This window comes from Bidens hawaiensis, unplaced genomic scaffold (genome assembly GCF_021521415.1).
Source record: "Bidens hawaiensis isolate Kalapana, Puna unplaced genomic scaffold, B.hawaiensis_p1.1 tig00030237_1, whole genome shotgun sequence".
Classification (NCBI taxonomy): Eukaryota; Viridiplantae; Streptophyta; class Magnoliopsida; order Asterales; family Asteraceae; genus Bidens; species Bidens hawaiensis.
In genome coordinates, this window is record NW_027495035.1 from 107,617 (window position 1) to 123,620 (window position 16,004).

Below are 16,004 nucleotides of genomic sequence, written 5' to 3' on the forward strand. Positions count from 1 at the left end.
ATTCGATCTAGTAGTAACTAAAGAACCAAACGGTGGTGGATCATCAAGATCCAGTTTCCACTTTTCCATGGCTGTATATCCCAACACCATCTGATATATGATGAAAAGAAATGTTTCATTTTCAAATCTCAGAATCTTGTAAACAAGAATTCGGATATCTAGATTTTACCTGGTAAATACACACGTGCTATGACCGCTCAAAATGCTATGATCTACGTATGCTGTGCAGCATTCAGAATACTAAAACAATAGTTAGAATCTGATCAAAACATTAACTAAACTTATCAACGCAATTTAGAAATATGCATAAAAATATCAGAACAATAATTAAAGAACAAAGACCAAAACTGCCTACATTTACAATCACTGAATCGATCTTCTGGACAACAAAGCCATTCCCATAGCCCAAATCGCAATTCCGATGATCCTAACCAGAATATATATTAATGTACTCACGGTCAATGATCTCCATGCTTTTTCTTGGAAACCTCGGCAAGCTCTCACTCGCGATCTGCTCCATGGACAACACCAGACACTCTAGTACTCCCCACATGGTAATAGGACCTATTTATGACATCTGCAAGAGATCACTGACCAACTTGAACCGATTGCTAGTCATATCCAAGGTTTCAAAAATCGCTAGGCGGACCCTAGGCGGGTGTACCCGGAGTACTCGAAGGTTACTCGGACATGGTAACTATATAAAAAATTAATTTTTAGAAATTATATATATGTCAAATATCACAAGGTTACTAATATTTATAACAAAATAGGTGGATGTCTATATAAATAAGAGAAATACATTTTTTAAAACTAAAGGTATACTGAAAATTGCAAATCATTAATTAAAAAAATGATATTCATTCTTTAATATTAAAGAAATATGAATTATGCTTTTGCCGGTTCCTGTCAGTTCCTGAAATCACAAACTCAGTGTTTGAACCCACTAGCATGATGGATAAGTGTGATCCAAGGCATGGAAAGTACGTGGCTTGTTATTTGATGTTTCGTGGTATTGTTCCTGAAGATATTAATGCTGCTGTTGCCAACATCAAAAACTAAACGAGCTGTGCCATTTGTTGATTGGTAAACGGTAAGGAACCGTGATAGTAAGTTAGGGGTGTGAACGAGCCAAGCTGCACGTGAGGTACTTGAGATTGGCTAGCTAAAAGCTTGAATCATGTCAAGCTTAAACGTGCTTAAGTAAGCTCGCGAGCGTAAGCGGGCACAGTATTTATTATAAACGAGCCAAGCTCGAGCTTTAAAACTGAAGATCAAAACGAGCCCAGTAATCTGTTCATGCTCATTCATTCAAGTAATTACTCAATGTGGAAGCATGCCCGTGTTCGTTTTTATGTACATTTGTTAATAGTGTAAACAAAGGAACATAGCATTATCAACCGAACGCCAAGCTAGAGTATACTTGAACATCTGTTTTTGAGTAACTATGCTTTATTCAAAAAATTTCAGATCTATTAGTAAGTGAAGAACCAAAGAGTGGATCATCCAGAATTGAGTTCCATTTTCCAACAGCACTGTCTGATATACGATGAAAAGGAATATTTAAACAAGATTTAAGGATATCTTGATTTTATCTGATAGAGATGATATGTGCTTGCTATGAGTAATAAACATGCTATGATCAACGTATATGCTGAGAGCAGCCTTCAACACACAAATCAATAGTTGGAACATGAATTAATTAAACTTATCAACGCAATTTGGAAATATGCATAGAAAAAGATCAGATCAATAATTAAAGAACAAAGACGAAACAGCTACATAAAACGAAAACAGACTTGAAAGGTAGAGGTCGGATTTTCCATGGGAAAACCCTTCGAAGAAGCACAGTACTGGATGCTGAGGCATCCCATTTAACCTGCATCATTTTACAAAATAAAATTACTATACCATTTATCATCTTCTTATATTTATATACTGTTTATGAAGCATATTTGATTAATACTCAAATCTGGTTATAACAACGTATTACCTGAAGGCATCACCATTCTGAGCCTCGCCACTTAGCACAATCAATATTTTCCCTTGCAATTATCCTCGCTGAAAATCTGGCAAATACATTGTTTTTACTTTGTAGAACAGTTAAGATTCACAAAAGTTTTATTCTAAATGGGTCTATTTGGATTGTCTTAATGAAAGTAAGGAAATGTGAAATACCTAAAGTGGAAATGCTTCTGCAACATCAGCTATGAATAAGCCGCATCCCCCAAGTCGACTTGGGTCTGAAACAGTAACATTCTACCTGAAACAATGTGATGAAATTTTCACAGGAACACTTCTAACCATCCTGGTCCCCCATCACCTTCTTCACTCTAGAAAATAATCCATGTTACATAATCAATCAAACAATATAAAAGTAACAAATAAGAAATAAAAACCCTTACAATTGGGAGCAATACAAACTTAGCAAACACCTTATCAGTATCAGGGTTTGCCTGCCAAAAAAAAAAAAGAAAAAAAAGAAACAAAATTGAAAGTAAGAAGCCCGCAAAAGATATACAAGATTAAAACAGCTAAAGTTAGACAATAAAAGGAGAAGTGCACATACTGCAAGCAGTAAATCCATTATCCATATGCGGATTTAATAATAATATTTGCATTCACTGAAAAAAGAAAGCAAAGAAGGTAATTAAGTACCTAGGATGGTAAAGTACAGTGAAATTGCATTGGCCACAGAGGCATCAAGTAGAACGCCATGTCGAATATTTAATCCGAATAAATCTATACACTCTGTGTATATACTAACCGTTTGTTTAACGCCAATGTAAAACATATTTAATTGTACTGAAATCTGGTTATCAGAACAATGAATTACCTCAAGGCATCTCCATTCAGAATTTGGCCACTTGGCAGGATCACTATCTCCCCTTGCGGTTATGGTCCCTGAAAATCTGATTATGTGTTCAGGGTCAACTCCATTACAAAGCATTTCAAAACGCATCCTGGGCACATAATTCATTTTAAGTGCTTCCGTGACGATATTGTAAGGAACACCGCATCAGTGTTGTGGTTTGCCTGCGAAAAGTGATAAAAATGAAAACCTTCATACCATCGATCTGTTAGTAAACAAGAATACGGAATCTTGAGTTTACCTGATAGATATGATATTCTTCTGCTATGAACAATCAACATGTTATGATATTCAACGTATACTCTGACCACCCTAACATGCAAATTAAAACCATCGTCAGAACAAAAGATCAGATCAGATCAATAATTAAAGAACACAAACGATAGAAAGAAGAACGTACACAGACTGGATAAGAGCACCGATCATGGCATAAAGCCGCCGTCAAATGATATTCCAAATGAAATGAGCATGTACATCCTAGCTATATATTAGGAGGGTAAACCCTAATCATTAATTTTAATGTATGAAATTAAATTAATTCAAAACTTAAAACCGGACTATTTTATTTGGGCTTTACACATGACATATATAAATAAAATGAGTAATACTATTGGTCAGTTTTTTAACAAAAAAGTAACACACTACAGATGATAACGGAAACACCGACCCCAAATGATACTCATATTGTATAGATTCCAAATGTGAGGTGAATTTGTCACACTAAATAGTGATGCGATAAAGGAGAAAATTAAAATGTAATACAAAGATTTAATGAAGTACATAAAGGAAATAATTAATATACATTAACTTTTTAGCGGGCTAAGGAGGAGCCGGATTATCGGCGTGTGAATTGTGAAGGAGCCGGATTATTAGCATGTATGAGTTACGAAGGATGTTGATCCCGTGATGGATCTAACAACTAAGTTCTCGAACCAATCTGGACCACTAGCTAGCAGAAATCACTAGTGGTTAATCAAGATCTCGGATCTTGGAGTGTTTGGTTTATTTGCTAGAAGGTAGGAGAAGATGTGTGTTAGAGAGATCGAGCAGAGAGTTTTGTATACGGATAAGAAGGATATTTCAAATATGAGTGGGACTTCGACCTCACGTCAATATCTGAATGTCCGAATTACATAGAAAATTTCAAACGGGTTGGGTTTCTGGTTTGAAAATTAATAAATGTGTTAGTCCCATTTTGTTTTAGTCTTTTGGATTGTAAATATAAGTTTTGGGCTTTAGTTGTTAGAGCTAAATGTATGGCCCAAGGGAAACAATGTTGAAAAGCCCATCGGGCATTGGATGTGTTCTACTTCTCATGCATGCTTCCCTATAAATAGGAAGCATGCCATAAGAAGCATGTTGTTGATAATTCAATAGAAAACCTTTTGGCAAAAATTCTATCACTCTAAACTTCTCTCTTCTTTTCTCTCGGCGCGCGCTCTCTCTCTCACTCACCTTTCTTTAACCGAAAATAAACTCAAGATCCGAGACCTCTTGGTTGCTTAGTGTGATTTCTGCTAGCACTAAGTTAGGTTGATCCAAAGATGTTGTTAGATCCACCCGAATAGGGACCTACAATTGGTATCAGAGGGGGTCGAATTTTATGATTCAACTTTGTTCTTGATATTCGGGTTCTATTTCCGCTATTACCCGAACCGAGACGTTAAAACCCGTTGAAGTTAGAAAATAAAGTTTCTAGATCTAGAAACAAAATTGAAAATAAAGTGGGAAATAAGCGTGTTTGAAGCATTCTCCTTGTAGATTCGGATGTTCGGGATCTATATGTGCCAGATCTGGGTGTTTCGGGAACCATTACATGATACGCCGAAAATCCGGCGACCATACGGTCCTTCCCGGCGACGATTCTGAGGTTGAAGATGTAAAAATAAAACTCAGATGTGCGCGAGCGTCAGTTATTTCTGGTCGTGGCAACTATTGGATAATGATGTGACCGACGGGTTTGTCGGTAACTGCTGGCGGTAGTAGTAGTGGCTACGTTTTTCCGGCCGACATGTAGAAGAAAAGAAGAAAAAGGCGGTGGCGGTAGGAGTGGCCGTAGGTGGAGTGAGAAAGGAGAGACGGGAAAGAATGGCTGGCCGGAGCTTGTTTCTCTGGCGAAGGGAGCCGGTTAACGGTGATTTATGGTTTTCGGTGGAGTTAGAGATGTTAGATCTGTGTGGCGACATCTCATCTTTCCGGCAAAGGGTGGCCGGCCATAGGTGGTTATGTGGTGGCGGCTGTAACCGATGGTTTGTGAGGAAGATGACAGAACCAGATCTATTGTTTCTGGCGACTTGAGGACCTCTCCGTTGATGCCTAGCTTTTCCGGTGACATGATGATGACGACAACGATTTATGGTTACCGGTCGGAGAAGTTTTCCGGCAGTAAATGTGGTTGGCCATTGATGTGGTTGTCTCATTGATATTGTACCACTGGTGATGATGTCGGAATACATTTACGGCTAGGTCAGATCTTTGCACTTTTTACTGATTGTGTTTGGGCCTGTGGTAATGCCACTTGGGCTTGTGTTTGGATCAGAATACACACATTTTGTCTAGCAAAGTTTTGGTTAAGATGGTGTTTGTTTCATAATCCAATAGGCTTTTATCTTAGGCTGTAAATCATTAAGAGATCAAAATTTCCTACAATTTGGGCTTGTGAAGAAATGTGCCCAGTTTAGCCTAGTCATTTAATCAGGGGCGTTTTTGGAAGGAAGATTGTTATATGTTTGGATTGACCAAACTGAAGAAAGTCAAATTTGTTCGGGTTTCGTCTTGTTTAACTGTGTTCAAAGCTTGTTATTTCTAAGGCGTTCGAGAAGTTGGATCCGAAAGGTGAACTCGAACGAAATAATAAGTTTTGTTCATTTGATCGATGAAGCCGATAATTTGAGATTGATTTGTGGAAATTCGAGCTCATCTCATGCCTATATACAAGCGAGAACTACTTCAACATTAAATATAGGTGGGTCATACTTTATACCTTTAGGGGTGAATTGAAACAAAGAAGGTTTGGTTTATCAGGTGATTTGTGGAGATACGAGACACGGTTCGACAAAGTTTTGAGATCACAAGTTAAGGGGGGTGATTGTAAGGCCAATATTTGTGATTTGCGATATCAAATTTACGAAACCCATTATTTATTTACGGTCAAGATAATAATAAATGTCGGCGAGAAATACGGATACAAGACAAGATCTTCGGCGCGCGTTTAGCTTCAACGTGAAGAAGCTTCTAGATTATGTTTTTATTTTACTATATATATGTTACATGTTGTCATATGTGTGTGTTTTTTGTATGGTGAAATCACCCACCCAAGGGGAGCTCACCTTGGGTGGGGTCGGTTCGTGCGTTTATTATAAATCTTTTAACCGATAACGAGATCGTTCAATATTATTTTATCTTTATATTATTTATGTTTGGTCGTTTGATTTACCGCACCAGTCTTGAGCACTTATCAAGAACAAAGCCGTTCGTTGTCGGATCCGGTTTCGGGACCTACAATTGGTATCAAAGCTTGTGCTAAAGAATTGTGCTAAACATTGGGTTACGGGTTCAAAAAGTTGGTTAATATTGATAAAGAACAATTTTGCTTCTCATGGTATAAAAGTTTGTGCAACAACCTTTGACCTAGTACGGATAAGGTTAGGTGAAAACAGATCCCAAGGAAGATTTGCTTTCAGAAAGATAAAATCTTTCGCTTTGCTTAGGATCCTTTCGCTTCGCTTGGATTCTTTCGCTTCGCTTAGGATCCTTTCGCTTCGCACAAGACTGTTTCGCTTCGCTTGAAGCTGTTTCGCTTCGCTTGAAGCTCTTTCGTGTGAAAAAGGTGACTGTTTTAAAGATTAAGCTTTGTTGAAGGCTTGTAACTACTTAGACCATGGCTAGCACTGATTCAGAACTATTTATTGAAGGGTTATTTGTTGTTGGAAAATCAAGTAGGAACCCCCACAAAGCCTCCAAAATATATGACCTTGGACGATAACTTTGCAGATTTCAAATGGAGATTTATGAATTATATCTCCTTGACTGAGACTGACTTGTTGAGATGCTTTGAACAAGGTCCTCATGTTCCAGTGACTCGCACTGATGCTGGGGAACAACTTAAGGCTCCAGAAAACTATGATCAAGCAGACAGGACCTGTTAGCTCAAGATAAGAAGGCCTATCTCATATTGACTGTTTGTCTTTCAAATGAAATCTTTGAAACTCTTCGTGAACACACAAGTGCCAAGGGTATGTGGGAAGCACTTATTGAAAAGGTTGAGGGCAATGCTGAAATCAGGGAAAACAAAAAGGCCCTGTTAAAAGAAAAGTTCAATATGTTTAATCATCGTCAAGGTGAAGCTGTTTTGGAGTTGGTAAAGAGATTTGAGAAGTTGATGGTAAGAATTATGGCTGCAAACGTCAACATTGAAAATGCCGAGGTCAACCACAAGTTGATGAACTCTTTGCCATATAGCTGGAGTACCAATACTGTCACAATCAAGAGAACTACCAATCTAAACATGATGACAAACACTGATTTGATATCCACTATCAAGTCATTTGAAATGGATGAGTAGATGAGAATGGACAATCATCTCAGTTCACTGAATCAAGCTGGAGTGAGTGTTGCCACCTCGATGCAAACTGCTTTTATAAGCAAAGCTCAACCGAATGTCTATCCCGTGACCACTCCCAAGTACTCCTCATGTGTTCCTTCACAACCAACAGCATTCATCTCAACAACAAATCAATCAGATTCTTTAAATACAAGGCGGTCGATAGTGCAGTTGCCTAAGCCCTGAAAGCTCAAGGGATTTCATCATCTTCAAAACCCTAACCAAGTGATGTGATCTCAATTATACATATTATTATATAAATAATCCCTACTTTTAGATACTTATGAGCCAAGTTTTTATTGAATATTATTATTATTTGGTTCGAATGTAAGTTAAATAGTTTCTAGAGAGTATGAGCTAAAATGGAACACTTTTACTAAACTTGAGACCGACGAATTAAGGGTCAAGCATATATTATATATTACTAATTTTTATTAACTATTATTTATTATATAAAAAAAAGAAATAAAAAAAAGGAAACGTGTCATCTAATAATAATAATAATAATAATAATAAGTTAAGAACAAAAGAAACAAATATATTAAAGTCTTTCATTTTGGTAGGACCCATGACATATATGAATAGCCCTGAATGAGGTAGGTCAAGAAGACTGGAGCCAGCCTCGATGATCATATGATCAGGGGATAGCAGCCGCCACTTAGATTCACAGAACCCCACGAAATTATTATTGTTATTATTCTCTTGGAAAGGGGAGCAATATTCAGCCATCACTTTTGGAAGACATCATTAGATTATTTTACTTTGGTGTCGGTGGAGCATAGAAGACAGTAGTCAGCCGCAAGCAAGGAAAAAGAAAGAGAAGGAGCCGCAAGCCAGTAATATTTTGGAGAGCGTTGGGGCTCAACACCTACTCGTTCATAACACTATTTTCTTGGTTTGAATTTATTATTTTCATTATGAATTCAGTGTTTGAACCTAATTATTATGTTTTACTCTTGAGTATAGATGTTGGCTAAACCCCCAAGCTACCTAGGTTTTTAATGACTACTTTGTGATTTGAGGTTTTTCCTTGGCTTTTGGATTTTAATGTTGGATTAATATTAAAGTAGAGAATCTTTTTATAATTGATTTGATGTGTTTGCATATATAATTTTGATTTATTGTTGATCTTTGTTCCGTATGTGTCTTGTTGAAAGTCATTCAGTTATAGACGCATATTTAGGTCGCTTATTGTGTGTTTGTGATTATTTTATGGTTTTACTAGACGTAGTAATCCATAGGAACATTGATTGGTGATTTATTAAGATTTTATATTCTACCTATCTAGAGTGAGAGGTAATAGATAGTCGGGTTGTCCTTGGGATTAGGTATTTAGTCTACAACGCTCTGACAGGAGGTTTCCTAGATTTCTCTAGTTTCATTGTAATTCCGTGTCTTATCGATTGTTCTTAGGTTACCCCTTGCACTTTAGGGTGTATTGAGATAGTGAGACTGACAGGTAATCTATCTTTTAGGGTACTTGAGTATTGTTGGAGAGACTGACAGGTGATCTGACTAACTGGTATGTTTAAACGCCCCTAGGTTTCCTTTTTGGTGACACCCGGAGAATGATCAGGGATCCACTAGGTTGTCTAAGGGTGCCATATTTTAAGATCCCGGTTCCATCATAGTTTCCATAGCCGAGAGAGATCCAAGATTCACAAGTATGATTCTAAACCTAGGTAGTGCTTTTCCTATCTTTGAGTTCGTCTAAGTTATAGAGTTAAAGTTTGTCAAAGTCAGTTAGTGTTAGTTTTAGTTTAAGTATTTTTTAGTTTATAGTTGATAAAAAAAACAATTAAATCTATTTAATTAAGTTATTAGTCAGGGTCTAGTTTAGGTGTCGCTAGTGTCCTTTGGGTTCGATATCCGAACTTCATTAGGTTTTACTACAGTTGATAGGTACACTTGCCTGTCTATTGGTCTAGCATTAGGATAGTTTAGATTTATAAATTTAAAACTAGAGTGTCTAGGTTAGGTTAAGTTTTTGGCGCCGTTGCCGTGGATACTTAGACGATAGCGAAACTAGCTTTGATTGACATACTTAATTGATTACTTGGTCTTATTTGTGTATCTAATTGTTAGTGTTTAGAAGGTCTTAGAGAGTCTTTTTAGTGTGTCTAGTAATTTTTGTAAAAAAAAAAAGAAAAAAAATTATTATTATTTTATATTGTATATATTTCTTTTTATTTTTTTTATACACATATATTTAAATTTTTGTAAATATTCTTATTTATATATTTATTAGGTGCTCGTGATCCGTTTTGTTTGAGTGTCAATTACAGTGATTATTATGGAGCATTACTACAGGAACCGCTAGCATGGACATAATTATAGTCATCAGGATCATTTTAGGGAAGTTTTGTGTGAGATATGTGGTGGACTCCATTGATCAAATGATTGCTATTATTCACAAGGGGGTCGTGCGTACGAGTACGAAGATCATTGACCTTACTCGCAACCGTATGAGCCTCAATGTCGATCACCATCTATAAGTGAGCTCGCTAGATTCAATGATGAGTTGTTGCAAAAATGTTTAAATAGTTGTCATCGTTGGAATCCAGAGCAAAGTAGAATTAGAATTGAGCAACATCTAAAGGAATTTGATGAAGCAGTTAGAAAAATGAATGAGAATTTGGATTTATTGAGCGACTGGTTGACCAAAGATCGAGAGGAGAATTTAACTAGCAGTACAGAGAAAATTGTTTGTGAGCCAGAACACGCCCCGAAACTGGAGACCATAATGGACGATGAAGTCCCACCTCCAGTTCAGCAGAGCGTTGGCCATGTTGGCTCAGATTATCAGTATTCCACGCTTTGGTACTTTGGATCAGAACCTATTGATGATGAGTTTTGGGGTGATGAGGAGATAGAGGTAGTAGAGTTGTCTAATAACACCGAGGTTGAAATTAATGAGGGCGATGAGGTGATTGAGAACGGCATGGAGCAGGAGCACATTCCTTCATGGGAGCTGGAATTTGGTGACGAGCTATTAGATTTGCCCATTCCGTGTTGTGGAGAAGAGGAGTTTGACCCACTTGGTGATTTAAAACGTCTCGAAGATTTACTGTATAACGAGCCAAGTACGGGGATCGAGAAGGAGCCTTGTGAGGACAGCCGTGAGGATATAAGTGATTCAGTTCCTATTGCATTACACATTGAATCCGATAAACCAAAACACAAACCGTACTTAATTTCCATTTGGGACGTGTCGAGGTTTGAAAAATTGGCTAGAAGAGAAAGGATACCGAGGCTCAGGGATCGAATTGCGCGTAGGAATTTGTCATACCCGCCTAACTTCATCAATTCATTCTATAGGGTTGACAACCTCTTGGATTATATGCATATCATACAGTTCGGTCCTGGGAAATTTATGAGTTGATGGGCCGAGTTGAATTCATATCTTTGGGTCCACGAGAGTTTTGAAATGGGTTTCTTCCTGATCATGTGTAAGAGAAGAGTGTTGAGGAGTACAAGTGGAAAGAGGATAAAGGAGAAGCCTACTGATTGACGTTTTGGGAGTGAGTCCGGCTGAAGACTTTTCTGTGAACTTAGCGCTTCCAGGGAGGCAACCCGGTAATATCTTTTCTTTTTATTTTATTTTCATTTTTTTATTTCGTTGTTTTGTTAGGTGTTTCTTCTTTTGCTTGCAGGTTGTTCCAAAGTTTCTTATGAGATGGTTGCTCAGCTATGGTATTAAACAAGTGTGGGGATGCAAGTTGCTTCAGGATTGCCACTTTCGTTCGTAGGAAATTACGTTATTGCAGCATTTTTTTTATCGCATTCGAATTGGAGGGCACGGAACAAGACTCATGGCACACGACCACTGCATATTTACCAGGGGAGTCTGTTCCATTTTCTTTATGCTTTGTTTTATTTTATTTCTCCTTTATTTTTGTCTTTTTCCTGTCTCACATTGAGGACAATGTGAAATTTAAGTGTGGGGATGGGAAACTGACGTTTTTAGGTAGTTTAAAATATATATATAAAAAAAGTAAAAAAAAAATTAAAAAAATGAAAAAAAGTATATATTTATATAAAATAAACAAAAAACAAAAAAAAAAGTGTCCATTGAATTGAATGTTTTGCAACAAAATGGAAAATGATAGAAAAATTGGGGATTGGTTTTTAAAACTACTAATATATATGAGAAAAAAAAAAGAAAGCGCACTTAATGTGGGATGTGTCGGTTGGCCCAACTAGCCTTGAAAGGTTTCCCCTGATTATTATTAATATACCTAATAGTCATAAACCTTGTGGGTTCTCATCTTGAGGGGGGATAGTGAAGCTGAAAATTCGATAGGGCATAGCGAGTATTACCGTAATTTGACTACCTTGATGTGGTGAGAATTACATGCACTTAAAAATTAACACACCACTTTGTTTTATGAAAGTAAATAATGAGTGGTGGCACCTGGCCATGTGCAAATTCTTTACGAGCTTAGAAAAATAGTTATATATTTAGGTAAAAGATGCCTAAGAGCACAAAAGTTTGTTGCACGAACGTCAAATATGTGCAAATATTTTGAAAGTCAAAGTGAATGAGAAAGTAATGCAAATGCCAAAAAATCATTCAAAAAAAAGGAAAAAAAGAAAAGAAAAAAAGAAAAAAAGAAAAAAATCCAAAAAAAATAGTAAAAGAGGCCAAAAGGCACATACTACACTGGGCCGAGAGCTTACGTGTTACAAAGGGGATGGCGACTCTGAGGATACACTATTGGGGTTCAAGGTTTTTAGTCAATCAATATTTTTAGGAAATACTAAAGGTGGAGGCCTAGGACCGTCATATACTGGGTTGCAGCTCGGGTGAAACAATGCTGGGCCGACATCCGCTAATATAGTTTTAGGTTTAGGAATTGCTCGTACGACCTCACTTGACCTCTCATCCATCTAAATTCCACCTAAGTGCATTTTCTTCTTACCATTAAAGGGTTTTTGGCTTACGGTGATAGGTTGAACCAGTCTGCTTCAACCCGGTTTATATTGTCTTGATTATGCTTGAGATGAGGGTAAGCGGATCTTTAACTTTTTAGGTGTGGGACCCATAGGTTTATTGATATCACTTAAACTTAATCACTGAATATGATGGGGGGCTTGATAGGTTGGTGGCTGGTTTTTAGTGGACAACAATATCAAAACACCAAGAGTGATCAAAAATCATATTTTCAGATTAATTAAGTAAAAACGAACTTTTCTATGAAAAACCTGGACAATCCGGATAGATTGTGCGCGTTTCTTCTCAAATCAAACTGAATAAACGGAAACGGGCGCCGAGGCTAATCCGGTACCCCAGTATGTGATCCTTCTTTATAACTTAATCATTTTATTAACCAATACATTTACCCAAGTTTATTTTCCCATAACTGTTTTCTGAACGCGTAAACGAACAACTTGGCCCAGCTAGGAAAACGGGAATCTGAGCCAAGTTCGGTTTTAAGTATTAAACATTGAACAACATCACAACCTACGCCTATTGCCACTTTCTGGGCATTCCAGCTATTCCCAGATTAGTTATACAGCCCAGTTTAGTACTGAGATTATAATAATATTAAAATATTAATATTATTATAATATGGACTATAGGGACTAAGTGATAGCAAGGGAAACGAACCCCGAGCTGACCTCGCACTGAGTGCCTACAAAACTGTGAGTTTCATGACCCCACTCTTTAAGCTATTTTACGAACTTTTTGGGTGGAAAGCATGTTTATACACGTTATCTATCTGAAAACGGATCAGGATATAAAATATCTGAACATTTATATATGAAAAGTCCCTACAAACATAATGATTGACTACGTGCTGATGAAAGATGATTATTATCGTTGATTGATATATTTAGTGGAGATAATACGAATTGCAAAACATAATGAAATTACACGTGACAGCATGTTTATACAAACACGTTATGTAATGTTAAACATAACTAATTTGGGAGACAACGTGGTCTGTAATGGCCATGGGGATAACGTGGTCTGTGATGATTATAGGGCTATTGTGGGTGGAAGGGGGTCACAATAGTAACAAACTAAAGTTGAGTATGGCCTATGAGAAAAGTTCTGCTGCAACTTACTAAACTAAAGTTGAGTATGGCCTATGAGCCAAGTTCTGCTGCAACTTATTAAATGAACTAACTTGATTATGACCTGAATGTTAAGAAAATAATGTGATTATGCGTATTGTGGGCGGATGGGGAGCCACAGTATTTGGTGATACGTGATAAATACTATATGTGTATATGTGTCTATATACATGCTATGTGATTAGCCGCAGGGAATACTATGTGTAATATACTAATTATTTGCGTGTACACTATATAATGTTTGAGTTTACGTGGAATCATTGTGGGTGGAAGGGGAACCAAAGTGGTTGATGTTAACGCGGAACCGTTGTGGGCGGAAGGGGGGCCACAGTGGTTGAGTTTATGTGGAACCGTTGTGAGAGGAAGGGGGTCCACAATGGTTGGTTAAACACGAAAATTTTAATTTTATTTTTGCTTTTAGTTTGGTGTCTTCTTTTATTACGTTTTATTTTGAAAAAAGAGATCGTTCTTGCAAATGTTAACACTTATGGAACAATAAAAGAAAATATTATAAACAATCAAGTGCGTGGTTTCGGTGGGTAAATGTTTTTCGGGTTTGGAAATGCTAATTGTTTTAAAGACCGAGGACTGAGAGTGTATTTTCGGTGAATACTCACGATGTTTTGACCTTATCGTGAGATAGGCTGACCCTATATATAAGGGAAACCTAAAATATCTTTCACTATTCACCAAACACTTTTAACTTTTACTCTCTTCTCTCTCACATCTTCAAACTCTCAAACCCTAATCTTCTTCTACTTTTCAAAGAATCCGGCCCTCATAATCACAAACATGCCGTTGAATCCTGAGTATCCACCCTCGGTATAACATCAGAATACCATAAATCATTTCATCTTCATGTTTCTGGGTTCTCCTGGATCGAGACGACGGTTCATATGAACCGTCGGCTTGATCCATGTCTGATCTTCTTATGAGATTGATTCATATGTTGTGAATAATCTGTTGTTGGACTTATTGATCTTGATTATCATCATTAATTATTCGAAATAGGGTTGTTTGTGTAAAGTTTTTAGATTTAAGTTTTTGTTCAAATGTTCTAAGGACAAATTGACCAAGTAAACAAAGGAGATTCAAGTTCAAACTTTCCAGAAACCTGATTCGCATCTAGGCGACCTTGAGTAAAGAAAAGGGAGGATCAAAAAGGGCTAAGTACAGATCTTCACATGAAAGGGTTTTTCACTTCGCTTGACCCATGCGAAGTGAAAATCCTTCTGTTTCGCTTCGATTGACCCCATGTGAAGCGAAACATCTTTCTGTTTCGCTTCGCTTGACCCCATGCGAAGCGAAACATCATTCCGTGATGTAACTAAAATACAAATCCATGGCCCTCAGACCAACCAAAAATAACCAAAGAAGCCCTGGCCCATGCCCTCAAAACACTAGATGTAACTAAAATACAAATCCCTGCCTACAAGCCACCAAAAACCAGAAAGAAAACCAAAGCCAAGAAAACCAAGACCCTACTTCATGACTCACTAGAATCCTCACCTGAACCCTCACCAACAGACCAACCAATTTCAACGTTCCTACCCCAAATACCTTCCTTACCACCCTCACCAAAGATTGTTAACAAACACCTTCCACACCCGAATCCAGAATCTACAAGCGTTGATGAATCATGAGGCCTTTGAGAACGCTAATCTGAGAACAGATCACACTAGACTTGGAGATAGACTGGCTACACTTGAAAGAGACATACCAAGTGCTAGTGCTCTCAGATCAAGCGTATACAAGAAGAATGAAGATGCTACGAGTAGGTGAGATGTTGAAAAGGAAGCTACAAACTCAAGAGTTGCTAATTTGGAAAATCAACTTGCTTCCTCCACCTCTCTCGATACGCTCAGAGCAGAAATGGAGGCCATAAAAGAAAGGATCAAGGAACAAGACCGTTTGAATGAGCTAAAGCTCAAGACTAATGAAGATATGGTGAGTAAGTACCAGGCGGCCTCCTCAGACCTCATCGGTATTCAAGAAGATGAATTTCATGGTCTAGAGGATAGGCTTGACGCTGTTTTTGGAACTTGGAGAAGGTCTGGTGAGACTTCTCAAGTCAGTGGTTTACAACCTGTCATAGGTCCTTCTGTGACCGTGCGAGGCGTACAGGCTGTTGTGGTGGTCTAGAGGCGACTGTTGGTCCGTTAGAACAACAGGGCGGCCAATCTAGCGGTGTTGGTGGTGGTTATGATGGTAATGATGATAGTGATGAAGAAGATGATGATGATGATGATGATGATGAAGATGACGACGATGATGAAGTTCATGACAGTTTTGATGATGATGACAATGATGGTGATGAAGGTGGAGCAGGTGGAAACGGAGGGGCCGGGGCAGCAGGAGGAGGAGGTGGAGATAACTCTCAAGCACCTCAACCAGCTCAACATGATGTTCAAGACCTTGCTGCTCGCGACTCTGCTGGCAAAGTCAGGG

General features: G+C 37.8%; 1 long non-coding RNA gene across 1 annotated transcript; it reads right to left on the reverse strand.

The window, feature by feature from the left end:
• Positions 1–1,827: 1,827 nt before the first annotated feature.
• LOC143580114 (uncharacterized) lies at positions 1,828–2,252 on the reverse strand. The gene is made up of 3 exons (XR_013143586.1): positions 2,179–2,252; positions 1,994–2,069; positions 1,828–1,879 (listed from the first exon to the last, which is right to left on the reverse strand). It is a non-coding gene; the product is annotated as an uncharacterized LOC143580114 (long non-coding RNA).
• Positions 2,253–16,004: the final 13,752 nt, after the last annotated feature.